We start from the raw sequence: 27,500 nt of genomic DNA, 5'->3' as shown, positions 1-27,500 counted from the left end.
AATAAAAAAAATAAAATTTAAAAAAATAAAATAAAAGGCATTGTATTAAAGTGTAAATAAGATTTATGTCTTGGTAGAAGGATTGTGACTAATTTTTTTCTTCTGCTTATCTGTGTTTCTAACACATGTATCACTTGCATAATTTATCAAAAGTAGGAGAAAATGACTCGCTTAGATGTCACCTCTTCTAAAATGTCTTCCCTGACCCTGCAGGCCAGTTAGGTGCCTATCCTTTGTATAATCACATCATCTTTCCCTTATCTCTTTCGCACACTAGATTTTAATCCTCCATCCACTGGCTGTTTCCTCTGCCCAGGCTGGAAGCTGCCTGAGAACACATAGGGCTGTGCCTTCTTTGTCTCTGTGGACCTGGAGCTAAACAGCCTGGCATAAAATGACTATTTAGTGAATACCTGAGGAGGATTCAGCATCTGTTTCCTTATCTGTAAAATGAATATAATCACGGGATATGCTTTAGCCCCAAGAAGTGTTGCGAAGACCACAGGAGACCCAGACCTCAAGTTGTTTTCTAAACTGTTAAGTAGGGCCACCTGGGTGGCTCAGTGGGTTAAACATCTGACTCTTGATTTTGGCTCAGGTTATGATCTCAAGGTTATGAGGTCGGAGCCCAGCATCAGGCTCTGTGCCTAGGTGTGGAGCCTGATTAAAATTCTCTTCCTCTCTCTCTCTCTCTGCCCCTCCCACCCTTCCTCTCTAAAACAAAAACAAAATAAGTCAGTTGCTAAGTAGTATGCACTTACGGGTAGAGCATTATTGATAATGTTCATTTCCATTTTCCTCATATCTCCAGCCTCCTGGCACCACCTTCTCCAGGGAACTGAGGTCGCTAAGAAGATGGAAGGCCTCTAATGGCCAGGTCCTGAATTCTCTCCTCCCTATCCACTAGCCTAGATGCTTCCTCAACTCAGGAAATCCTCCCCCGGCAATCCAGCCTGGTAACTCCTCCTCTATCTCCCAAGAACCTATATCCTTGATAAATTTTAGGAAAATATTTCATCTATTTTGTCTAAGAACTAAAATAACATTATGATTAGTATAGAAAATATTAAAAAGAGAAAATTTGAATCACCCACACACTTACTACCACATTATCGCAACTATTAACAAACCTTGTGGCTGGCTTCCTTCAAATCTGTATACACACACATACATATTTGCATAAAATTGAGAGGTCCACATATACACATGGTCACTTGATATATTACCAAGGTGCCACTGCAAATAACTGAAGAGAAGATGGTCTTTTAATAAATGGTGCTGGGTCAATTGCATATCTACATGTGGAACCATGAATCTTGACCCCTACCCTCACACCATTTATGGAAATAGTTCAGGATACATCACAGTCCTGAATATAAAAAGCAGATAGCATGGGGATCCCTGGGTGGCTCAGCGATTTGGCACCTGCCTTCAGCCCAGGGCTTCATCCTGGAGTCCCAGGATCGAGTCCCGTCTCGGGCTCGCTGCATGGAGCCTGCTTTTCCCTCTGTCTGTGTCTGCCTCTCTCTCTCTCTCTCTCTGTGTGTCTCATGAATAAATAAATAAAATCTATATAAAAAAAAAAGCAGATAACAAAAATTCTAGAAGAAGGCATAGGAGAATTTCTCCATGACCTTGAAATAGGCAAAAATTTCTTAAGATAAAAAGTATAAACAATAAGAAAATGTTAAATTGACCTTAATTAAAATTAAGAACTTTTGGGGTGCCCGGGTGGCTCATTCGGTTAAGAGTCTGCCTTCAGCTGAGATCATGATCCCGGGGTCCTGGGATAAAGCCCTGTGTCAGGCTTCCTGCTCAGTGGAGAGTCTACTTCTTCCTCTGCTCCTCCTCCTGCTTGTGTTCTCTCCTGTCAAATAAATAAATAACATAATTTTTATTATTTTTTAAAGATTTTATTCATTTATTCATGAAAGACACACACACACAGAGACAGAGACACAGCCCGAGGGAGACGCAGGCTCCATGCAGGAAGCCCAACGTGGGACTTGATCCCGGGACTCCAGGATCATGCCCTGGGCCGAAGGCAGATGCCAAACCGCTAAGTCAGCCAGGGATCCCCAATAAAATCTTTAAAAAAATATTCGGGGACCCCAGGTGGCTCAACGGTTGAGCGTCTGCCTGCCTTTGGCTCAGGGCTTGATCCCAGAGTTCTGGGATCGAGTCTCACATCGGGCTTCCTGCATGGGGCCTGCTTCTCCCTCTACCTGTGTCTCTGCCTCTCTGTCTGTGACTGTCATGAATAAATAAATAAAATCTTTAAAAAAAGTTCATAGCAGCTTAAAATAGCCAAAAACTAGGGGGAGAAAAGTATATCAACAGTAAGAAGAATATATGGATTCTGTTCATTCAATGCACTAACACAGGGAAGGAAAGAACAAAGTAGGGTTAACATGTAAAAAAATCCGAATGTCCATGAACTGATGAAGGAAAGAACTAAATGTAGCATCTTCATATAACGGAATATTGCCTGCTACAACATGGATGAGCCTTAAAAATATGCTAAATGAAAGTAGCCCGTCACAAAAGAGCACATATTGTATAACTTCATGTATATGAAACATCCAGAACAGGCAAATCTATAGAGATGGAAAACAGATTAGTGGTTGCCAAAGGCTGGGGAAAGGAAGAAATGAGAAGTTACTGCTAATGGCTAGGAGGGTTGGGTTTTTCAGAGTACTTTTTTGTTTCTTTGTTTTTTTGAGGCAATGAAAATGTTCCGAAATTGGATTGTGGTGATGGTTGCACACTCTGTGACTATGCTAAAAGCCTACTGAATTGCATACTTCAAAGAGCTGGGGTTTTTTGGTGGGTTTTCCTGTTGTCGTTTTGTTTGTTTGTTTGTTTGTTTGTTTGTTTTGATTTGATTTTAGACAGAAAGAGAGAGTGTGAGCAGGGGAGGAGCAGAGGGAGAAGGAGAGAAGCTCCTGCAGACTCTGTACTGAGGGCAGAGCCCAACACAGGGCTTGATCCCCAGACCCTGAGGTCATGACCTGAGCTGAAACCAAGAGTCAGATGCTTAACAGACTGAGCCACCCAGGTGCCCCCTGAATTTTATACTTTATGTATTTATGTGTGTATGTATTTATTTTTACATAAGCTCCATGCCTGATGTGGAATTTGAACTCACAACACTGAGATCAAGAGTCACAGCTTCTACCAGCTGACCCAGCCAGGCTCCTTCTCCCCACTCTATAAAAAAAAAAAAAGACTACATTTATTTGTTCATGAGAGACACAGAGAGAGGCAGAGACACAGGCAAAGGGAGAAGCAGGCTCCCTACAGGGAACCTGATGTGGGACTTGATCCCAGGACCCCGGGATCATGCCCTGAATCGAAGGCAGACGCTCAACCACTAAGCCACCCAGGTGCCCCGATATGTGACATATCTCAATCATGCTGTTGTTTTGTTGTTTTTAATGAATGAATCTCACAGACATACTGTTGAGTAAGAGTTTAGATAAGAAAATAAAAGCTAGGGGATCCCTGGGTGGCTCCGCGATCATGGAGTCCTGGAATCGAGTCCCTCATCAGGCTCCCTGCATGGAGCCTGCTGCCTGTGTCTCTGCCTCTCTCTCTCTCTGTGTCTCTCATGAATAAATAAATAAATAAATAAATAAATAAATAAATAAATAAAATATTTTAAAAATAAAATAAAATAATAAAAGCTACCGTGTGAGTCCATTTATGTGAAGTTCTAAAATAGGCAAAATCAATCTCTAGTGACAGAAACCAGAATGGAGGTTCCCGCTGCAGAGTTTGTGAATGGAAGGGGCCCACAGAGCCTTATGGAGTATCGGAATGTTCTATATCTTGATGTGGTTGGTGATTACTTTGGGTTTACACCTGTAAAATTTATTGATTTGTACACTTAAGAGTTGTGTGCTAGGCTTACTATAAATTATATTTCAATAAAAAGGAAAACAATAAAATAAAATTGGAGCAAAATCTAAATAATCGGTAAAGATGGATACAGTATGAGAGTCCTTTGTACTACTCTTGTGATTTTCTATATTTCATTTTTTTAAAGAGTTTATTTATTTATTCATGAGAGAGAAAGAGGCAGAGACACAGGCAGAAGGAGAAGCAGGCTCCATGCAGGGAGCCCGACGTGGGACTCGATCCCGGGTCTCCAGGATCACACCCTGGGCCAAAGGCAGCGCTAAACTGCTGAGCCACCAGGGGCTGTCCTTATCTTTTTTTTTTTTTTTAAGACAGAAAACAGACTCCCTCCCTGAACAGGGAGCCTAATATGGGCGCTTGAACTCACAATCCTGAGATGAAGACCTGAGCTGAGATCAAGAGTCAGACACTTAATTGACTGAGCCACCCAGGTGCCCCTCTGTAAGTTTTTTAATTACATAAAATTAAAAGTTACAAATAACGTAAAGAATTACAATTTGAATTATACTCTATATATGGTTTTGTATTCCTGCTAATTATTTTTCTCCTCAACATCTTGGCAGCTCACCCACCTACAAGCATACTTTGGATTCCTCTGTCTTAAAAGCAAACCAGAAAATGGACTGTTACCTAAAATATACAAAGAATTCTTAAAACTCAATAATAAGAGGATGACATGATTAAAAAATGGGCCAAAGAACTTAACAGACACCTCACCAAAGTAGAAACACAGATGGCAAAAAAACATATGAAAAGTGCCATCATGTCATCAGGGCAATGCCAATTAAAATGAATTCTTACTACATACCTACTAGAATGGCCAAATTCTAGAATACTCAAAATACCAAATGCTGGCAAAGATGTGGAACAATAGGAACCCTCATTGATTGCTGGAAGGAATGCAAAGCTGCTTTGGAACGCAGTTTTTGGCAATTTCTTACACAACTAAACACACTCTTGGGGAGCCTGGAGGCTCTGTTAAGCATCTGCCTTCAGCTCAGGTCATGGTCCCAGCGTCGAATCAAGCCCCGCATTGGCCTCCCTGCTCAGTAGGGAATCTGTATCTCCCTCTCCCTCTCTTGCATGCTCTCTCTCTCTCTCAAATAAATAAATAAATAAATAAATAAATAAATAAATAAATATTAAAACAACAACAACAATAAAAAACTAAGCATACTCTTACCATAAGATCCAGTAGAGAAAAAGATGTTTACCGCAGCCTTATTCGTAATTGCCAAAACCTGAAAAAAAACCAAGATGTAGGTGAATGGACAATGGTACACCCAGACAATGGAATATTACTCATCACTAAAAAGAAATAAGCTATTGAGTCATGAACAGACATGGAGGAAACTTAAATGCATATCACTAATTGAAAGAAGCCAGTCTGAAAAGGCTACATTCTGTGGGATTCCAACTATATGACATTCTGAAAAAGACAAAACTGTCAAGATAATAAACAGATCCATGTTTGCCAGGGGCTGGGGGAGGGAGGGATGAATACACAGCCCAGACAATTCACAGGGCAGTGAAATACTGTCTGGTGCTCCAGTGGTGGATACATTCCATGTTCCCCCTCCCTCTCAACACCGATTTCTCCAGAGCGTGAGTGGTCTGCATCAGGCCCTCAGATCTCTCACCTGCTCTCACTCACCTTCAGCCCCTCCTCTCTCTAAACTCCTCAGAGATCACGAAAGCTGCATGTCTCACCCAGGTCTCACCTTCCTAGACAGCATTTGAAACTAATCAACATCCCCTCCCACCAACAGAGACTTTCTGGAAACTTCCCAGAGGGACCCATCACCTTCCTTGTTCTTCCTTCCACAAGGGCTGGCGCCTCTACCCCACAGCCAGGGTGGACACTCAGCTTGAAGGCACAAGGTTTGGGCTGGGTCTGTTTATTAAAGAAGGTGTTTCATCCAGCTAGCTGGTACCTGTGTAATTCCTGTTATTCAGTGGAGTTTTTTTGCGTTTTTTTAAGAATTATTTATTTACTTAATTAATTCCTACACCCAACATGGGGCTTGAACTCATGACCCTGAGATCAAGACCTGAGCTGAGATCAAGAGTCAGATGCTTAACCGATAGAACCCCCCAGGTGCCCTTTGATCAGTGGTTTCAATAACGGCTCCACCAGAGGCTCACATTTATTCTTTTACCATGTTCCGGGCACTCTGCTAAATGCTTTATTTAAGGCTTAGCTCAGTTAATCCTCACAATCACTGTGAGGGTAGATACAAACATCATCCCCATTTTACAGATAAGGAAGCGGAGGCTCAGGCCAGTTGGTTGGCTTGGGAAATTCAGGCACCTACTAAGCGGTAGAGGTGGGGAGTAGCCCCCGGTCTGTGGAACATCAGCTCTCCTCCTCCCCCCCCTCCATCTGTGCCCTCTGTCCTGGGGCTCCTAACCAACCCCCCTACTTTCACATATCATCTCTGATGGGAACAACTTCCACATCCATACCTCCAACCCCAGCCTTATCCTGACATTGGGTCTATTTTTTTATTTGTTTTTATTGGGGCACCTGGGTGGCTCAGTGGTTGAGCATCTGCCTTTGGCTCAGGTCATGATCCTGGGGTCCTGAGATCGAGTCCCACATCGGGCTCCCTGCATGGAGCCTGCTTCTCCCTCTGCCTGTGTCTCTGTCTCTGCCTCTCTCTGTGTGTCTCTCATGAAAATAAGTAAAATCTTAAAAAAAAAAAAAAAAAAAAGGCAGTAGAAATAGCTCTTCCTTTTTTTTTTTTTTTTTTTTAGATCTTCCATTTTGAATTCTTTGGGGTATGTACTCGGAAATAGAATTGCTTGATCACATGGTCACTCTACTTTTTTGGGGGGGGCTGTATTCACCACAGTGTTTTCCACAGTGGCTGTACCACTTTACCTTCCCAGCGGTGCACAAGGACTTCAGGCTCTCCACATCCTCCCAACAATTGCTATTTCCTGGTATCTTTTTCCATAATGAAAAGATGTATTTTCAACAAAGGAGATATGTACAACAGGAAAATAGTTGAGATTTTTCTGGGGCTTTTTTTTTTTTCTGGGGCTTTTTTGACTGTAGCCATCCTAATCGATGTGAAGTGGTACCTCATCGTTTGGATTGGCATCTCCCTAAAGATGTGTGATGTTGAGCATCATTTCATGGACTTATTGGCCATTTGTATGTCTTGTTTGGAGAAACATCTACTCACATCCTTAGCTCATTTTGGTGTTAACAGTTGTCTACAAGTTCTAGATATTAATCCTATACCAGATACATGATTTGGGACACCTAGGTGGCTCAGTGGCTGGAGCATCTGCCTTCAGCTCAGGTCATGATCCCTGAGATCCTGGGATCCAGCCCCATGTTGGGCTCCCTCTCTCTCTGCCTGCCACTCTCTCTGCTTGTGTTCTCTTTCTCTCTCTCTCTCAAGTGAGAGAGAGAGAGAGAGTATAAGCGAGGTGAGGGACAGAGGGAGAAGCAGACTCCCCACTGAGCAAGGAGCCTGATGCAAGGCTCAATCTCAGGACTCTGGGATCATGACCTGAGCCGAAGGCAGATGCTTCACCAACTAAGCCACCCAGGTGCCCCATAAGTAAAATACTTTATAAAAAAATTGTAAGATTTGTAAGTATTTTCTCTCAGGCTGTGGGTTGCCTTTTTACTCTATTGATAGTAGATTCTGATGCACAAAGATTTTTGACTTTCATCAAGTTTAATTTGTCTATTTATTTTAAAGATTTTATTTATTTATTCATGAGAGACACAGAGAGGGAGAGGCAGCAACACAGGCAGAGGGAGAAGCAGGCTCCCTGCAAGGAGCCCAACCTGGGACTCGATCCAAGGACCCCGGGATCATCCCTGGGCTGAAGGCAGGCGCTCAGCTGCTGAGCCGCTGAGCCACTGAGCCACCCAGGGATCCCCTAATTTGCCTACGTTTTTGTTGCATGTGTTTTTCAATCTTTTTATCTTAACCAACATTATTTTTTAATACTAGAACAATACATCCTAGACAGACAAAATACCTTGGGATGGATATATAAGAAGTGAGTGACACGAGGGGTTTTCTTTGAATTGGGTGGCTAGGAAATTGGGGTGGAAGATTTTTCATTGAAAAACCCTTTTATGGGATCCCTGGGTGGCGCAGCGGTTTGGCGCCTGCCTTTGGCCCGGGGCTGATCCTGGAGACCCGGGATCGAATCCCACATCGGGCTCCTGGTGCATGGAGCCTGCTTCTCCCTCTGCCTGTGTCTCTGCCTCTCTGTCTCTCTCTGTGTGACTATCATGAATATATAAATAAAATCTTTAAAAAAAAAAAAAAAAGAAAAACCCTTTTATATCTCTTACGTTTAGACTCATTTAAATGTATTATCTATTTATAAATCAAATTTAAATATAAAAACAGGGCATGAGCCTGAGTGTCTCAATGGTTGAGCCGCTGCCTTCAGCTCAGATTGTGATCCCGGGGTCCTGGGATCCAGTTCCACATCGGGCTCCCTGCAGGGAGCCTGCTTCTCCCTCTGCTTGTGTCTCTCATGAATAAATAAATAAAATATTTTTAAAAATTAGAAAACATGCTACACATTAACATCTACATATAAAATAAAACAAACTCATTTTTTAAGTTACAAAATATTTTTAAAAACACAGAAAAATTTCTAGATCACCTATAGTTCTCTTACCCAGGTGCTTCCCTCTTGTTCAGTGTCTAATGATGAACTCCCACCATCCTGGTTCTTGCCAAACCTGTCTGTGCGCCTGGCTTCCAGCTCTGCTCACATTTCCAGCCTCTCCATGCCAACCAGGCCCAAACCCAGAGGCCTCCCCTGTCCTCCCTCTTCCCTAGAAGCCTGCAGGCATCCCTAGACCATCTTTCCCAGGCTTCCTTTCCTTCTCCCTGGACTCTCACTGCCTTCTGTCACTTGCCCTTCCTTCCTCCCCTCTAGACAATGACCTTACCATCATCTGTCTCCTCCCTCTCCCCCTCCCCCATATTTTCCACATCCTGACTTGATTGTTGTGAAACACAGCTATAAGCATCAGCTCAGCCCAGCCTTACTGAGCTCTTGTGTGCGGGCACAGTGGACACAGAAGCACTTGGCACAGAGATTGGCTTATTACATCCTCATCTCAGTCCTTTGATGTGGGTACTATTTTTCTCTCCCATTTCCCAGATGAGAAAACTGAGGCACAGAGGAGTCAAATAATTTGCTTAAGACTACACTGGATCTCTCAGATGCTAATAACATTGTAATTACTATTTGTTCATTACTCTCAACAACCCAATTTTTTTTTTCCTCCTCATTTTACAGAGGAGAAAACCAGAGCACAGAATGTTAAGGAACTTGATCAAAGTATTTGGGCCAATAGGTGGCAAGGCTGGGGTTTGAACTCAGATGTTCTGGCTGCACGAAAATCCCAAACCTCTCACCTGGCTGACTGCCCTGGCCCTCAAAGACCCAAGAAGGCATCCTGCTGCTTCTCCAGCCTTCAAGAACCTTCCTAGTGCTTTCTGTGTGACGCCCAAACCGCTAGCCTGGTGGCCTGGGCCCCGTGTGTCCTCCCACCTCCCGGTGAGCCCTGTCTCTCCCTGGTCCTCTGCAGGGTCCTCTACCCCGAGCCGCGGCCGTTCCCTGCACTCTGAACCAGCCGCTGCCACGCTGCTGTTCTCATTTCTTTTCTGCCAACTCTGGCCCCGGGGCCCCCTCCCACCTTCAGGACCCCAGGTCCCTAGGGGGAGGTGACTTCTCCCTCCACAAACCTACCGCATGTTTGCATCTCTCTGAGGGCGCCTCTTCCTTTCTGTCCCGTGTCTGTCTTGTGCCATCTGGATCAGAATCCATGGTCTGGGGCCCCTGGGTGGCTCAGTCTGCCTTGGGCTCAGGGCGTGATCCCGGGATTCTGGGATCGAGTCCCACATCAGGCTCCCTGCGAGGAGCCTGCTTCTCCCTCTGCCTGTGTCTCTGCCTCTCTCTCTCTCTCTCTCTCTCTCTGTGTCTCTCATGAATGAATAAATAAAATCCTAAAAAGAAAAAAAAAAGAAAGAAAGAAAGAAAGAAAGAAAGAAAGAAAGAAAGAAAGAAAGAAAGAAAGAAAGAAAAAGAATCCAGGCTCTGCCACTTACTGAACCTGTCTGTGCCTCAGTGTCCTCATTTGTAAAATGAAGATGATAGATGATAGTCATTGCTAAGCTGGGCTGTGTGTGAGAATAAAGAGGATCTGTGTCAAGCACCCACAGCACCATGCAGGGTGAGTGCCAGAGGGGTGCTATTATGATGATGATTGCCTGTTTTCCTAGCTTATCTCCACTAGGAGATATTCCCTGAGGGATTATTATTTGCCAGGCCCCATGGCAGGGGTGGCAGGGGTGGCAGGGGTGGGGGCTGACAACCCGAGATCAACAAGGGCTGACAGGATGGCCCAGTAGTTGTGGCCAAGCCACCACACTGTAGAGTGCCGGGGGGGGGTGGGGGGGGGAAGGGTGGCTTCTGGGGGACAGGGGAGGTGTTCAGCACAGGCAGAAAAAATGGGCACAAGGCCCAGTGGGGAGAAGACACAGACTGTGCGGGACCCTGAGCGGCCCAGTGTTGGGGTGAGAACAGCCAAGGGGCAGGGGGTGTCAGGAGTGGCAGGGGCCTGCTACAGAAAGCGGGGGTCTGGCACCAGACGCATGGCAGCAGCATCCTCACCTGGGAGCTTCTTAAATGCAGGGTCTCAGTACCCAGCCCAGACCCACTAGAACCCAAACTGCATGGTCAAAAGCCCCACCCCACCCCACCCACCCCCGCGGTGGTTCACATCGTGACCTGAGCGGAAGGCAGACACTTGCACTGAGCCACCCAGGTGCCCCCCCCCTACGATTTATATCTTCAGTCTAGGCTCCACCAGCCTAGGGGGCTCCAGGTCTTCACTCAAAGGTCTACACAACCCCCTTTCTCTTGAGTCTTTCTTTGAGTGTGATGAGTCCCTCAGGGGGCCCCTCAGACCCTCCCCATGGGGCAGATGGCCTCCCCCGAGCTCCCACCGCACCCTGGGCTTGCTTCGGCCATGGGTCCCTCATGCCCTCAGCTTGCCTGCCTCCGGACAAGGAGGCCAGGAGCTTCTGAAGGGCAGATCAGTGCTTTGTGCTTCTATCCCCAGGACCTGGTGTGGTTAAATGTTTGTGGAGTGAATGAACAAATAAATAAGCTAATAAGATTAAAATAAGAATATATGTGAAAGCAGCACACAAAAGCTGGGAAATACAATTATCCATTTGTGTATGGTATTTTCTCACAGATGGGTGCTGGAGAATAAATAACCACGCTTCTGGGTTTTGGGGTTCTTTGGGGTTTTTTGACAGCTTTATTGAGATATAACTCACATACCATACATTTTACTCAAAGTATACAGTTGGTTCAGTGGTTTTTTTCAGTACGTTCACAGGGTTATGCAACCATCACCACTGTTTAATTCCAGAACATTTTGATCACTCAGAAAAGAAAAAGAACCCATATCCATTAGCAGCCAGTCCCCATTTCCCCCCTACCTTCCCCCTCAGCCTTAGGCAACCATTCTATTGTCTGTCTGTCTATCTTTGCCTATTCTGCACATTTCACATGAATGGAATCATGCAGTCTGTGGTCTTTTGTGTCTGGCCTCTCTCACTTGCCATGAGTCTTCAAGGGTCATGCCTGCTGTAGTCCACATCAGGCCCTTATTCTTTCCTGTTGGTGAGTGACACCCCACACTCTGTCCCCCCCACCCCACTGTGTGTCCTTCACAAAGGTACACAGCATTTAGCTTGTGCAGCAACATTTTCATCCCATCTCATTGCCTCTTGATATGTTGGAGGAGGGCGGTACTCATCCCCATTTTGCAGATGAGTACAGTGAGGCTAGAGGGAGCACTTGTGACTTTGCCAGAGACCACAGTCTGTTCACCAGCAGTCATGACTCGAAGTCCTTCTGTGTGCCCTGCTCTCTCCCTCCACAATCCAGACTATAGCATGTGGCTCTTCTTCCCTCAATAACCCATTGTTCCTGGTGTCCACAGTGTCCTATGGCCACCAGGCCTTGGGCACACGGAAGTTGGGTGTGTGCTCAACAGTTTTAAGCCTTTATTTCATCTGGGTTTAGAAGCCAAAGGTCCACCCTCTCCCTAGCCTCAGAGCAAACAGGCCATTTCTCCATCCTGGGTGTGGATGGTGAGGACACAGCCAGAGGAGACGGTGCTCCAGAGGAGATGGTGTTCCAGGAGTCCTGGATCTCAGTCCACCCTGCCTGAGAGGGACCTGTCATACCTGCCCCAGTGTCACCCAGACCTCTCCATGGCCCCTTCCTTCTGCTTGCCACACCCCACCCTCCCCAGCCAGGAGGGCCTTAGCAGCACTTAGCACACTGGGATGTGATGTGTTTTACGTCTGCTCCCCCCAAACCTGGGAGCTCCAGACATGAAGAGTCCTCATCATTTCTGTAACACAGAAAGTGGCACTTAGTAGGAACCGGGCCAGTATTGGTGGGATGGATGGATGCATCTTCCCATGTTTCAATATCAGTGCCTACAAGGGGCACCTGGCTGGCTCAGTCAGCAGAGCATGAGACTCTTGATCTTGGGCACAGGAGTTTGAGCTCCATGTGGGGTGTAGAGATTACTTAAAAAAAAAAAAAGTAATAATAATAGTGCCTCCAATCTATTGCGTGCTTACCACAAGACATTTTATCCTGACAAGCAACCCTCTAATGTGGTATCTAATCTTTTCACAGAAAAGACAAAGTTGACAGGCCCGAGATCACAGACAGCAAGAGACAGACCTGGGATTTAAATCTAGACCTATTTAGGGAGCCTAGGGGTAAGCATCCAATTCTTGATATCGGCTCAGGTCACGATCTCAGGGTCCCCAAGTTGGGCTCAGCTCCGCACACAGCAGGGAGTCTGCTTAAGATTCTCACTCTCCCTCTTTATAAGTTTTTATTTACTTCTTTATTTTTAAGATTTTATTTATTTATTCATGAGAGACACAGAGAGAGAGGCAGAGACATAGGCAGAGGGAAAAGCAGGCTCCCTGTGGGGATCCCGATGTGGGACTCGATCCCAGGACCCCGGGATCATGACCTGAGCTGAAGGCAGACACTCAACCACTGAGCCACCCAGGTGCCCAAATAAATAAATCTTTAAAAACAAACAAACAAACAAACAAACAAACAAACCTAGGCCTATTTATCTCTCATCTATTTTTCACCACCAGCAGGTCCCCTCAAAGGGCAAGTGGGAATTTAGAATCAGGTTTTGGGAGTGGACGGTTTATTTTGTTTATTTAGAGATTTATGTATTTATTTGAAAGAGAGAAAGAGTGAGCACTGGAACATGGGGGAGGGGAGAGCAGTGCAGAAGCAGAGGGAGTAGGAGAGAAGCAGATGCCTTGCTGAGTTGGAGTCTGAGATGGGGCTGGATCCCAGGGCCCAGGCACCCCGGGAATGGATGATTTTTTTTTTTTTTTTTAAAGGAAGACAAGGTTACCCAAAGCTTCTGAAATTTTACTCACCTGTGATCTCTGCTACGAGATGGAGATTGTACTTCAGGTATCAAGAGAGAGACCAGCTCAGAGGGGTTAAGTGACTACCAAAACACACAGCTCAGGGGGAGGACTGGAGCTCAAGGCCAGACTGCCTGTTTCCAGGAGCAGGCTCGCTTCAGTACACCACAGTCACTGAACATTTATTCCACTTGGTGTTGCTCATATGGAAGTCTCAGTTTCCACTGAGCAGCTTTAAAAGTAGGTGAATAAATTCAAAGCATGGAGAAATCAGCAGAACCCTCGTACATTGCTGGTGGGATTGTGAGAAGGTACAGCCACTTTGCAAAACAGAGTGGCCTAGCTCCTGATTCTACTAAACAGTTACCATCTGATCTAGAAATTCCACTTCTAGGATTCTACCTAGAAGAAATGGAAACGTATGTCCATACAATCACTTGTCACAGCAGCATTATTCATAATAGCCCCCCCCAAAAAGGGAAACTCAAATGTCCATGAACTGATGAATGGATAAGCAAAATGTGGCCTATCCATACAATGGGAAGTTATTTGACAGTAAAAAGGAATGAAATTCGGACACATGTTACAACATGAAGGAACCCTTCCTTCCTTTATGTGAAGGACGCTAGTCACAGAGGACCACGTATTGTATAATCCAATTTATATGAAATGTCCAGAATAGGCAAATCTACAGAGTCAGAAAATAGATGAGTGGTTGCCAGGGGCTGAGCGGAGGAGGGAACAGGGAGTGACTGCTAATGGGTATGGGGTTTCTTTTGGGGATGACGAAAATGTCCTGGAATTTGATAGTGGTGATGGTTGCACAGCTCTGCGACTATACTAAAAACCACGGAACTGTACACTTTAAAAGGGTGAATTTTATGGTATGTGAATTATATCTCAATAAAGCTGTTATAAAAAGAATACAAATAAATAAAAATGAAGTGACCTTTGCCTTTCCCAGGTATCTGAAGGTGAGAACCGCCAGCCGGTGTGCTCACCCCACGCCCATGCTGTGACGGGGCATGGCCTCCTCTGAGCACCCAGCCTGTACCCCCTGAAGCTAACTTTGGCATGTTTGACTTGTGGGAGTGTCCCTCAGCCTCTCTTCCCTGCAAGGGTGCATTTGACATTTGGCCTCATTTTACTTCTGTGCGGCAAAGGACTTTATGGTCCTAATGCATCCCTTGCTGGGAGATCAGGCCACGTGGTGCCACTTCCATCCCAACATGGGGAAGGCATCTTGGCAGCCCAGCCCAGCTGGGTGGCGATGGAATCAGGCTGACATCACAGGATTTCAGCCATTTGGGGTAAATGCAGCTTGGACACCCCATGCTAAGTCGGCCAGAACAGAAAGACAAGCATGTGGGATCTGACACCCAGACATCTGAGTTTGAATCTCTGCCCTACCATCTACTAGCTGGGTGGTCCTGAGCATCCTCTTAACTGCCTGGGGCCTCCAAATGTTGCTCCTTTGAAAAACCAAAGGGGATGCTTTCAACTTCACAGTTGAAAACACTGAAGGGTTCCTGGCTATCTACATTTTGGGTTGTCTATTGAGCCCAGTGGCCTTAGCGTCCCGGGGGAGCTGGTTAGAAAGGCAGACTCTCGGGGCCCCGGGCTTCACCCCTGAAATCAGAATCTACACCTTAACATCAGGCCCAGGGGATTCATATGAAGGTAAAATCTGAGAAGCACTCGTGAGAATTCAATGAGACAAGGCAGGTGAAAACCTGGCACAAACTGGGTGCCACACACATGGATGTTAGTGTTTTATTGTTATTTAGGAAGAGGGCTGGCCTGAGCTCCCAACTGTCACTTCCTCGCTGTATGATTTTTTTTTAAGATTTTATTTATTTATTCATGAGAGACACAGAGAGAGAGAGGCAGAGACACAGGCAGAGGGAGAAGCAGGCTCCATGTGGTTTGCCCGATGTGGGACTCGATCCCAGGACCCCGGGATCACACCCTGAGCTGAAGGCAGACGCTCAACCGCTGAGCCACCCACTCATCCCCTGGCCGTGGGATCTTAAGCCAGGCACTTGACCACTCTGGGGCCTTGGTGTTTCCCTGTTTCCCTGCCCCTTCTCACCAGAGTGGTTTGGTGGAGTTCATCTGATATAACTTGTGGGAAAGTGCTTTAAAAATGCGAGGGCTGTATGTGTACACAGTTATCTTGGCCCATGTGGAGAGAGTGACTCGCAAGATTCTGGAGATAAGAGATTTGAAGCACTAGCCAGAGGGGCAAAGACCCGGGAAAGCAGACAAGAGCTCTGGCCCTCTAGAAACCCCTCCACCTTGAAGTCATTGGATCAAAGGAAACGGGGACAAAACCACAAAATGCTGTCAAGCAAGATAGGGAGGTAGGGCAAGATAGGGAGGTAGCGGCAAGGTAAGGTGCAGGCTCCCAGCTGGGGCCTCCTTGCAAATGGGGCACAGGTATGAAGCCTCAGGTAGTGTGGGTGGCAGAGGACAGAGGTAGCCCCTCCCGTAGATGCCAATGTCTGATTTAGCTGGTCTCCAGGGGGCTGGAGATTCCTCCCCTGCTTACATACAGCCCCTCTCTCAGGGGGGCTAGCACACAGGATGTGCCAGGATGTGTTTTCTGAGAACCCTGCACATACTCGCTCCCGAAATCCTCACAACAGGTAAGATCTCTGTCAATGCCCCACAGTACAAATGAGGCCATGGAAGCACAAAGAGGTTAAGTGACTTGCCCGACACCACAGAACTAATAAGGGGCCAAGCCAGGCTTTTTTTTTCTTTTTTTTTCTTTTTTTCAAGTCCAGGCCATCTGGCTCCAGAGCCCCTTTCGGAGCAATGCTTCAACTGCATTGCAAAATAAGAGACTACTTTTTAGAGCAGTTTTAGATTCACAGAAAAATTGGAGATTTCCCATATAATCCTTCCCACGTGCACAGTTTCCTCCTGCCAGAGTGGTTGTGATGTTATTTATAAAAATGCACATATTTGGTCATTCAGGTAACAAAATATATTTCTCATATTTGCTCTTGGTCAGGTTCCAGTCTCATAGCTCCTAAAACCCTTGGAATCTCCTAAGTGTTGACAGCCACAAAAGTGTCTTTTGTTATGTTAATGGTGACTTTTGGAAAGCACCCGAGGGTGGGCCTGGGAGGGGAGGGATGCTGGAGGCTGAATGGGGAAGCTAATGGCTGATGACCTAATCAGCTGTGCCTTTGTAATGAGGCCTCCATAAAAACCCAAGAGGATGGGTTTCAAAGAACTCCTGGTTGGTGAACATAGTGATTCCGAGAGTGATATGGAAGCTCCGTACCCTTCAGTAGGCACACCTCGCACCCCCTATGCGTCTCTTCACTCTGGCTGTTCTCCAGTTATATAGCTTTTTATAAGAAACCGGTGATCTAGTGAATAAACAGGTTTCCTGAGGTCTACGAGCAGCTTTAGCAAATTAATGGAATCCAGGACGGGGAGGGGGTATCTCTCGAACCTCTGATCTAGATCCCATGGGTCAGAAGCACAGGTGACAACCTGAACTTGTGGTTGGCATCTGAAGCGGGGGTGGAGGAGAGGGATAGTCTTGTAGGATTGAGCCCTTCACCTGTGGAATCCAACCTTGTCTCCAGGTAGAATTGAGTTGAATTATAGGGCACTCAGCTGGTGTCTGGAGCTTTGCTTGTTGATGTGTGGGGAACCCCCCCCCCCACCCGCCAAATACACACACACACATACTGACCTGATGACCAGAACCCTTTTTTTTTCTTTTAAGATTTTATTTATTTATTCATGACAGAGAGAGAGAGAGAGGCAGAGACACAAGCAGAGGGAGAAGCAAGCTCCATGCAGGGAGCCCCACGTGGGACTTGATCCCAGGACCTGAGTCGAAGGCAGACGCTCAACCGCTGAGCCACCTAGGTGTCTCAGACCAGAACCCTTGTAACACGGAATGAACCTACACTGACACATCATGGTCACCCAGAGTCCATGGTTTACATTAGCGCTCACTCTTGGGGCTGCACATTCTGGGGGTTTGGACAAACGTATAATAACCTGATTCCATCATTATAGTATCATACAGAATCTTCCCATTTCCTTAAAAATCCTGTGTGCTCTATTCAGCCCTTCCTCTTCCGTCCCCACCCCTGCAACCACTGATGTTTTTTTAGTCTTCATAGTTTTGTCTTTTCTAGTTGTCACATAGTTGGAATCATACAGTATGTATGTAGCCTCTTCAGATCAGCTTCTTTCACTTAGTAAAATGCACCGAAAGTTTCTCCATGTCTTTTCATGGCTTGGTAACACTTTTTTTTTTTTTGGTGCTAAATAATAGTCAATTATCTGGATATACCACCGTGTATCTGTTCACCTGCTAAAAGACATCTTGGCTGCTTCCAGCTTTTGGCAATTATGGATAAAGCTGCTGTGAACATCTATGTGCAGAATTTTGTTTGGACAAGGGTTTTCACTTTTACCGTGTTTTAGCCTGGAGATGGAGATGGTTGGTTGGAGGCTGGCCTGAGGTCCATGTAGCCCAGAGATCAGGACTAGATGTGGTCTTCTAGAACCAGAAGAAGAAAAAGAAAGAGGAGACGATGAAAGAGGAGGAGGAGGAGGAGAACTATTAAAACTGTAGTCCTACTTATCAGTCCAGTAAGGAGGTCTGAGGAATCAGGGTCACTGAGCAATTTCAGGTCTGCTGCCTAATTGGTTATGTTCCCGTAACAGCCCTCATTGCAGAGCAGTACGTGCTGGATACTGCAGCAGGTGCTTTACCATGGCCATGTCCAAAACAGCGTTCTTAGAGTTTTTGTTTCTTTACCCTCAAACCACCATATTTTATAGTACAAATATACTCATAAAAATGAAACAGGTTTCCCCAAAAATACTGTAATATCTTCTAATCTATTTCATTGTTTAAAATGCTGGTCATGACATTGACTTCATGGCACATTAATGGAATTTTATTGACAGTGTAGCTTTTGGCATGTGATTGAACCTCCATAAGCCACCAGACATACCTCAAAATGTTGTCCTGAGTAGTAAGTGAGATAAGGTATGTGAAAAGTTTAACACAGGATTCTTTAACACAGATGAGGGCCCAATCCAGGGTTGAACCCCAAGCCGGTTCTCCTTCCCACAATTCCATGCTGCCTCTCTAGAAGAGCCAAACTCACTGGGTATGGCTTCCAAAGGTTGTGCTACTGATTAGAGCTGTCATTTGGATAGAGACCAGGTTCACCACTTCTGGCAAATATAAGAAGCTGTCCTCACGCTCTCCTGGACCAGTGACCATCTTCTCTCCCCTCTCCACTGTCCGATTTATCTTATTTATTTACTTTCTATTATTTGTAAGTAATCTCTACACCCAACATGGGGCTCAAATCTACAACCTCAAAATCAAGAGTCCCACGCTCCACGGACTGAGTCACCCAGGCACTCCTCCATTGTCCAATTTAATTCAACATCCATTTGCTGGGCAGACTGGATGCATAGCTATTCCTCCTTCCTCTTCCTCAGTCTGAAACTCCAGCTACTGCACGGTGCCCTCCTTACTTTTTCAGATTGCTCCTAAAATGTCACCTCCACACAACCATCCCTAAACCACTAATCCAAATGAGGATCGGTATCCTGTCTACAGTAGCCCCTGTTTCCTGTTTTAGTTTTTTTCCAAGCGTTGTCACCACCTACCCAATGATAGAGTGTGTTGGTTTATCCATTAAACTCTTCGTCTTCACTAAAACATAAGTCAGGAGAGCAGGAATTCAGAGAGTTGGTTCCCCGGTCTATCCCCAATACCTAGACTAGCTGCTGGTGCAGAGCAGGGGCTCAATAAATGTTTGTTGAATCAATAAATGACACTGAGCCAAAGCCTGGGTGGTAGGATGATGAAACAAGGGGGACCGTGGGGGGCTGTGTGGGTGGACATTTTGACAATTGTGCTTGGACAAGTACAAACCAAGTGCCTGGAAGCACAGAGGAGGCAGAGATCAGCTCAGGATAAGGGAGGGGATGGAGTGATCCCAGAGGCTGGGTAGATCTTCAAAGATGGAGGTGTAAGGAGAGTGTCTGTGTGAAGGCAAAGTGGGGACAGAAAGGTGGGTTGGGCACAGAGACCAATCTATGGGGCTATAGCTTTGGCTTTTCAGAGTTGATGGGCAGGTGGGAAGAGGCTAGAGCAGTTGCAGAGGGCTTTGAATGCCAGGCTAAGAAGTTTGGCATTCCCAAGTCTCTTACAGTGTCCTAAGAAGATCTCTCCAGGGATCCCTGGGTGGCGCAGCGGTTTGGCGCCTGCCTTTGGCCCAGGGCGCGATCCTGGAGACCCGGGATCGAATCCCACGTCGGGCTTCCGGTGCATGGAGCCTGCTTCTCCCTCTGCCTGTGTCTCTGCCTCTCTCTCTCTCTCTCTCTCACTGTGTGCCTATCATAAATAAATAAAAAATTTAAAAAAAAAAAAAAAAAAGAAGATCTCTCCAGGGGCAGCTGGGTGGCTCAGTCAGTTAAGCATGCCACTCTTGATCTCAGGATTGTGAGATCAAGCCCAGGCTGAGTGTGGAGCCTACTTTTAAAGGGGGGGAGGGGCACCTGAGTGGTTTGGTGGTTGAGCGTCTCTGTCTGCCTTGGGCTCAGGTCGTGACGGGGGTGGGGAGGTGGGGGGGGAGGTTGTGGGATTGTCCTGCATAGGGTTTCCCCACAGGGAGTCTGCTTCTCCCTCTGCCTGTGTCTCTGCCTCTCTCTCTTTGTGTGTCTCTCATGAGTAAATAAATAAAATCTTTAAAAGAAAAAAAAGATCGATCCATTTATCTGTATCTACACCTGTATATCTATGTCTGCACACACGTGGAACACATTTATATATGTACACCCTATGAGAACCTACTAAAACATAAAATTTAAATACATATGTACAATTTTAAGTTAAATATACAATTTAAAATAATACATATTTTTCATTTTATTTTAAAAATAATTTTGATCTTGGGACACCTGAGTGGCTCAGCAGTTGAGCGTCTGCCTTTGGCTCAGGGCATAATCCCGGAGTACTGGGATCGAGTCCCACATCGGGCTTCCTGCATGGAGCCTGCTTCTCCCTCTGCTTGTGTCTCTGTGTCTCTCGTGAATAAATAAATAAAATCTTAAATAATAATAATAATAATAATAATTATTATTATTATTATTATTATTTTGGTCTTCTTTTAGTTATTTTTTTAGGTAGTCTCTACCCCCAGTGTGAGGCTCGAACTACAACCAGGAGATCAAGACTCCCGTGGTCTACCGACTCAGTCAGCGGGCGTCCCCCCAAAAGAATATATGCACATATTTTTAAAATTATGTTTAAAATAAATAAATAAATAAAAATAAAATTATGTTTTAATAAACTCCCACGGTCCACAGTTGGGGCTTAAAGGCTTCAGGTTGGAAACCTCCCTCCCGCCCCCGCCCTTCCCCGCCTCACCCCCCCCAGCACGTCCCCCAGAAGTAACCGACCTCGCTCTGCTTTGCGAAGGTCCCGCAGATGCACGTTTCCGGGAGGCCGCGCTTTGCGAAGCGGCTGCGTGGAGTGTAGGCGGTCCACGCCGCGGCCGCTGCGGGCGTCGGGCCCCGGGAGGCGGCCAGGTGGCCCTCCGGCCCCGCCCCGGTCCTGCGCTCCGCCCCTGCAGGTGTTGGTGGGGCCCGCCCACCGCGGCCGCAGGAGCCAATCGGGCACGTTATGCAAATCGCATCGAGTTCGGCTCCTCCAGGTCGGCGGTCCAGACCCAGCGCTGAGAAGGCTGGAAAATCGTGGCCGAAAGAGCTTGGAAACGGCGGGAGCTGGAGAATTGGGTGTGGGTGGGGGTGGGCCGCAGGGACGTAGAGGGCACTGACGTCGAGGCTTGAAGGACAGCCAGAGGTCGTTCCTCCCGGGCTCGGGGCTGCCCCGGCCCGCCCTGCGCGTCCTTCCCGCCAGGTGCTCACGGAGGCGCTGCTGCGAAATCACTCCCGGCGGACGCGGCCCCGTCGGAGGCAGGTCCAAGGCCTGGCTCCCCGGGGGGGGGGGGGGCCAGGCCCCAGGGAGCAGCGGAGCCCTGCAGCCCTCCTGCCTGTGCCGCTGGCTCGCCGCGTGCCTCTGGGCAACCCCGCCAGCTTGCGAGGGCCTCAGCCTCCCCACCTGGAAAATGGGAGTGATGACACCACGCTCCTAGCGACAACGACAGGATCAGTGGGCTAGTGGAGTGACACCGCGGGAGATTCTGATCTCCGCAAGCCAGGGGCGCCTGGGGGGCTCGGCGGTTGAGCAGGTGCCTTCCGCTCAGGTCGTGACCCCGGGGTCCTGGGATCAAGTCCCTGCATAGGGCTCCCCGCAGCGAGCCTGCTTCTCCCTCTGCCTGTGTCTCTGCCTCTCTGTGTGTCTCTTATGAATAAATAAATAAAATCTTAAAAAAAAAAAAAAAAAAAAGCCTGATCTCTGCAAACCATGGTGCTTGACCATTAGAAGAGTATCACTTGGACGTTAGACCAGATGACCCGTTCCTGGTTTTCCCAGATTATTTGTGGTGTGACCTTGGGCAGGTCACTTTACCTCTCTGACTCTAACTTTCTTTGACTCTAAAGTAAAAAAATTCCAAGGGCCATCATTAATGGCTTAATGAATTAAGGTTTAAAAGGCGCTTGGCACAGGGCCAAGCCACAGTTCCTAGAACCACATGTCTAATGTTGGCCCTGGCTCTGCCTTTTATTCTCTGTGTGACCTTGCACATGTTACTTTATCTGTCCAAAGGTCAGTTTCCTCTCCTGTGATATACCAAGTTTATAGGATCATTGTGGACAATGGGAGGATGGTGTGTGGAGAGTGCCCACTATATGCCCAACACACAACACATTTTGATAAACAGTACCTATTATTACTAGCAAGTTTTTCTTTCTTCGTTTTTAGAGAATGGGGAGGGGTAGAGGGAGACAGAGAAGAATAAGCAGGCTCTATGAACAGCATGGACTGACCCAGGGCTCCCTCTCACAATCCTGAGAGCATGACCTGAGCCAAAATCAAGAGTCAAATGCTTAACCACCTGAGCCACCCACATACTGTACCAGCAGATTTTCCTTTATTTTTTTTTTAATTTTTATTTATGATAGTCACACAGAGAGAGAGAGGCAGAGACATAGGCAGAGGGAGAAGCAGGCTCCATGGACCAGGAGCCCGACATGGGATTTGATCCCGGGTCTCCAGGATCGTGCCCTGGGCCTAAGGCAGGCGCCAAACCACTGCGCCACCCAGGGATCCCTTAATTTTTATTTATTTATGATAGTCACACAGAGAGAGAGAGAGAGGCAGAGACACAGGCAGAGGGAGAAGCAGGCTCCATGCACCAGGAGCCCGATGTGGGATTTGATCCCTGGGCCAAAGGCAGGACAGCTAAACCGCTGCACCACCCAGGGATCCCCGGGTTTTCCTTTAAATGTCCCTAGATTCTATTTCCAGAACCGAGGGCCTGGGAGATAAGGGTGAGAGAACAAGACTTGCTTCTCACTGTACATCCTCCTGTGTCATTTGACTTATATCACAGTAATGCATCATTTAAAAAAAAACATATAAAATTGAAACTAAAAAGGGAAATACAATTAATCGTGTAAATGTAATAAATAATGCAAATCAAAACAATGAATTAAAATTAAGTCTCTAGTAAAACTAGAGACTCCAGTGATGTCGTGGCACTTTGGGGAAAGAAGCTGGTGATTCTCTGGGCCCCGGTACTGAAGACGCCGTCCGGGGTCCCCTGGCCCCTTCCTACCCACCCCTCCATCTGCTTTTTTCTTCCCTACTCTGGCAGGATGAGGCGTGCAGGCCTGGGTGAAGGAGAACCTCCTGGCAACTATGGGAACTATGGCTATGCTAACAGTGGTTATAGTGTCTGTGAAGAGGAAATGAGAGACTCACTGAAAGTCTCAGAAGCAAAGTAACTGCTATAAAATCTCTTTCCATTGAAACAGGCCATGAGGTTAAACATCAAAATAAATTATTAGCTGAAATGGATTCACAGTTTGATTCTACAACTGGATTTCTAGGTAAAACTATGGGAAAACTGAAGATTTTATCTAGAGGGAGCCAAACAAAGCTGCTCTGCTAGATGATGCTGTTTTCATTGTCTTTTTCAGTCATTTATTGGATTATTAAACTGAGGTGATGCAAGTAAGTGTGAGTTTGGAATTTGTTCCAATTTAACTGCAGTACCACTTTGGTGAAAAAAAAAATCAGCATCAAAACAGTCCTAATTTTCAAATATTATGACTTTTTCCATTGAGGATTGCTGAATGTTACTTGTTTTGTAAATCCCCTTAGATAACACAGTGCTTAAAAAAAAAAAAAAGATAACACAGTGCTCCTTGAATACTGTTGCTTAATGGCCCATTTTTTGCCCCTATTTCCAGGGGTATTAAGGTGGCCTGAAGTCACTGTGGCCCTAATAACTCTTTTTCCTGTTGTTCGCTGTCAAATTAAATAGCCATACAAAACGCTTCTGTTAGCATAAATGTAGGTTTATGTTCCATGTGAAGAAGCTTAGTGGGAAAATAACAGAATCCCTGGAGAGCCTGGTGCTGAACTCTTGAGGTAGTGAACAAGTTTGTGATGGAATGGTATATGTATTTTCCTAATTGTCATCAACCCTGATACTGTACTCCCCTTTCCTCCTGTATTTGGTTAAAATTGTAGGCTGATTTCCTTTTACCTACAGCTTTCCTCTAAAATTCTATGACATGACTCCTCTTTCCCCTCTGCCCATGACCTCATCCTTCACTAAAGCTTGTTACTTTGGCACATTTCCTGTAGGGCCCAAAACAAATGTATACCAGTCCAGTTGTTGTTTTATATTAACTTTATACATACCATTGACTTGGCATATAATGATAGTCACACAGAGAGAGAGAGAGAGGCAGAGACTCTTTTATGATTTTAGCTACTTAGGTAGGCCATTTGCTTGTCATTTGTGACAGAATAATGTGAAGCCAAAGTCATTGCTCAGCTCTGAATGGAAATAAAATTAACTGCCTCTGCTGTATTATGTGTTCAAAATAGATATTGAAAGTACTCGGACATTGGACTTGGGGTTAAATTGCTTTAATCTATATGTTTATAGAAAGGAAAACAAAGATGGATAGAAAGAAATACTAAGATGTTCTTAAATACTCTGTATTGTTACCATTTGGAATTTGCCCATTAATGGGCTCTAAAAATAAAATTTTTAACGAAAAAAAATGTAAAACTAATTTTTAACCTCATGAGTAGAGGTCTTGTCTGAGATGAGAAGCCCAAATGTGAAGAATAACCTCATGTCCACAGATCCCAGAGTTTACCACGGAAAGGCAGAGTCATGATTATTTTCTAAGATCAGTGGGAAAATTTCCAAACCCCAGCCAGGGGTCACCTCTGAGAGGAGTGACCATGCCTTGGTGTAAACATCCCCAAAGCTACTCTGAGGTCATGTTCCAAGGAGGGAGATGACCTGCATTTCCCTGAGCATCACAGGTATGCAGGACTCAGGGTGAGTCATTCCTCCCACCGGGCTTGCCCTCCAACCCCAATAAGGATGGATACCTCATTAGGGAGTATTAGCGTTCCCCCAACCCCAGGGCCTTACATGGGTACCGACTAGCCATGAGATGTGCAGCCAATCCACACCCACACTTCTCCAACTGTCCTGGGATGCCTGGGCCTTGGACGGCCCTCCTTTTCTTCCTCCACTGGAGGCCACGGGTCTCAACTGACTACCACCACTCTGCCCCGAGGGCTCCCATTCAGCTGGAAAGAGGCAGGAAGGAAGAGCATCATGGCCCATGCTCACTCTCCCTCCTGTGTCCCCTGGCCCATCTGGACTGTGTGTGGCAGGGACCTTGAAGCTCAGGTTCTGTTTACAAATTACTCATCAAGGCGAGGGAGAGGACATAGACCTTCACCTGCCTCATCCGGGAAGGGACACAGGAAATTTTAACTTCCGGCCTATTGGCCGGAGCCAGTTGTGGGCTCTGCCCATGGGGAAGGGTATGGGCCAGCGCTGGGGAGGGTCTGGGAGATTTGGTAAGCGTCGCTGTGGCTGCCACAGTCCTTCTGCTCAACCTTTATTTGTTTATTTTTAAAAAAAGATTTTATGTATTTATTCATGAGAGACACAGAGAGAGGGGCAGAGACACAGGCAGAGGGAGAAGCAGCCTCCCTACGGGGAGCCCGATGTGGGATTCGATCCCAAGACCCCAGGATCACGCCCTGAGCCGAAGGCAGATGCCCTACCACTGGGCTACCCAGGCATCCCTCTGCTCAACCTTTAGAGCAACATTAATTAACTTTAGAACCAGAGGACACTACAGTGGGAGGGACCTCAGGAGTCATCTCACCCTGTGACTTCTAACACATCAGAAATCTTTGGGTTGTTGTCAAAAATGCAGAGTCCTTGGTCCTACCCCAGGACTCCTGAATCAGAACAATCTAACATGGCACCAGGGAAACTACATTTTTAAAAGCTTACCAGGTAACTCTAGCAGCAGCCAGATTTGTGACTCACTAATAGGAGCCTATTCTTCTTTTACAGATGAGGGAACAGGCTCAGAAAGGGACTGTGACTTTCTCAGGACTACACAGGGAGTGAATGCTGGAGCTTGGACCAGAGTATGGGCTTCCAGGCCAGGGCTTTTACCACCTGTCTCTATCTGCCGTGGCTTCTTTGTTTTGTTTTGTTTTTAAAGATTTTATTTTTTTATTCATGAGAGACACACAGAGAGAGGCAGAGAGACACAGGCAGAGGAAGAAGCAGGTTCCCCACCAAGCAGGAAGCCCAGTGGGGGACTCAATCCCAGGACCCTGGGATCATGACCTGAGCCAAAGGCAGACGCTCAACCACTGAGTCACCCAGGTGCCCCTGCTTCAGCTTCTAATAATAGTGCCTCAGTTCTCCTTTGGGGGTCACCAGTCACCTTTTCTCAGTTTCCCAGGTTCAAGTGGGGCTGACCCACTTCCCAAGTCTGAAGTGGGCCCATGACTCAGACCTGACCCATCAGAAGCTCAGGATATGTTGAGTTGGATTTGAGATCGAGCCTGGGAGGTGGGAGATAGCCCCAGGATGATGGCTGGAACTATGCAGAGAAAGTTCTCTTTGCACCGAGGTGCTAACTGGTTTGATGGGAGACTGGCTAGCCAGTGGGTGGCCGTCTGCTTCATGTAGGGAGAGCCCATCTGAAAATAAGCCCTAAATGGAGGAAGGCAGGGCTGAGGGACAGAGAGGGACCGACGGCGTCATCTTGTACCTGCACCCAGTTCTCCTGGACTTTTCCCTGTGTGAGCCAGTAAATTCCCTCTGGGTTCCCTGAGGTTGGCCTCTGCCCTGCAAAGGGCTGGGGGCCTGAGCACTGGGGTCCAATAGCACCACTGGTCAGGAGATGAGCATCTACTGAGGGTCATCTATGGAGCGTCAAGTGTGAGATGCTGATTGTGCCCCTCGTGAGCCCGGGACACTGGACCAACCCACAGGCAGAGCAAGTGGTGCCCAAGGCAGGGTTCTAGGTGGGCTGCGCTGACATCCGGGTCTCATTGGCTGCCCTCCCTGGCGGTTAAGCAGGGGAAGCATAACTATCTCTGAATGATGAAGAAAGCTAAGAGCAGAGAGATAAGGCCACTTGCCCAAGGTCACACAGGAAATGACAGAGCTGAGACTTAGCCCAGATGTTTCCATGATCAGCCAGAGTGCTCGGCACCCCCTTGGGCTGCTCCTCAGGGTTCTGCACTGCCTGGAGGTGGAACCCACATCTGCTGAGCACCTGCCGCAGCCCAGGCCCTCTGTGGTTTGCTCACGTTCCACACACAGGGTACCGAGGGTATGATGGGGATCACGACTCCGTGTGACAGTTGGTCAAATAAGGCAGAGGGCAGCTCACAAACTGCACTGAGGCCGTAGGGCCGGAGCATCAGGGTCAGATTCGGGGCCGGAGAGCCTGGCTCTGGAGCAGTTAGTTGGTGGCCAGAAGGTGACCTCACTCTGTGCTCCACCACAGCAAGCAGACAGGAGCTTCTCTACCCCATGAGAGTGGCTGGAAAGAAACCAGTATCTATGTGGGGTGTGCAGGATGCACAGGAGCCCCTTCTAT

The 27,500-nt window shown here is 46.8% G+C and overlaps 1 long non-coding RNA gene and 1 pseudogene across 1 annotated transcript; one reads left to right on the top strand and one right to left on the bottom strand.

Annotated features, from left to right (window-relative positions):
- Positions 1–17,185: 17,185 nt before the first annotated feature.
- Positions 17,186–21,411, bottom strand: LOC112668661 (uncharacterized). The gene is made up of 2 exons (XR_007413753.1): positions 20,880–21,411; positions 17,186–17,952 (listed from the first exon to the last, which is right to left on the bottom strand). It is a non-coding gene; the product is annotated as an uncharacterized LOC112668661 (long non-coding RNA).
- A 1,683-nt stretch (positions 21,412–23,094) lies between these two features.
- Positions 23,095–23,510, top strand: LOC112674983 (BET1 homolog; annotated as a pseudogene).
- The last annotated feature ends 3,990 nt before the right edge of the window (positions 23,511–27,500 follow it).

This window comes from Canis lupus, chromosome 10 (assembly GCF_003254725.2).
Source record: "Canis lupus dingo isolate Sandy chromosome 10, ASM325472v2, whole genome shotgun sequence".
NCBI lineage: Eukaryota > Metazoa > Chordata > Mammalia > Carnivora > Canidae > Canis > Canis lupus.
Note: the sequence above shows the minus strand (reverse complement) of the source record. Positions and strands in the feature narration are given on the sequence as shown.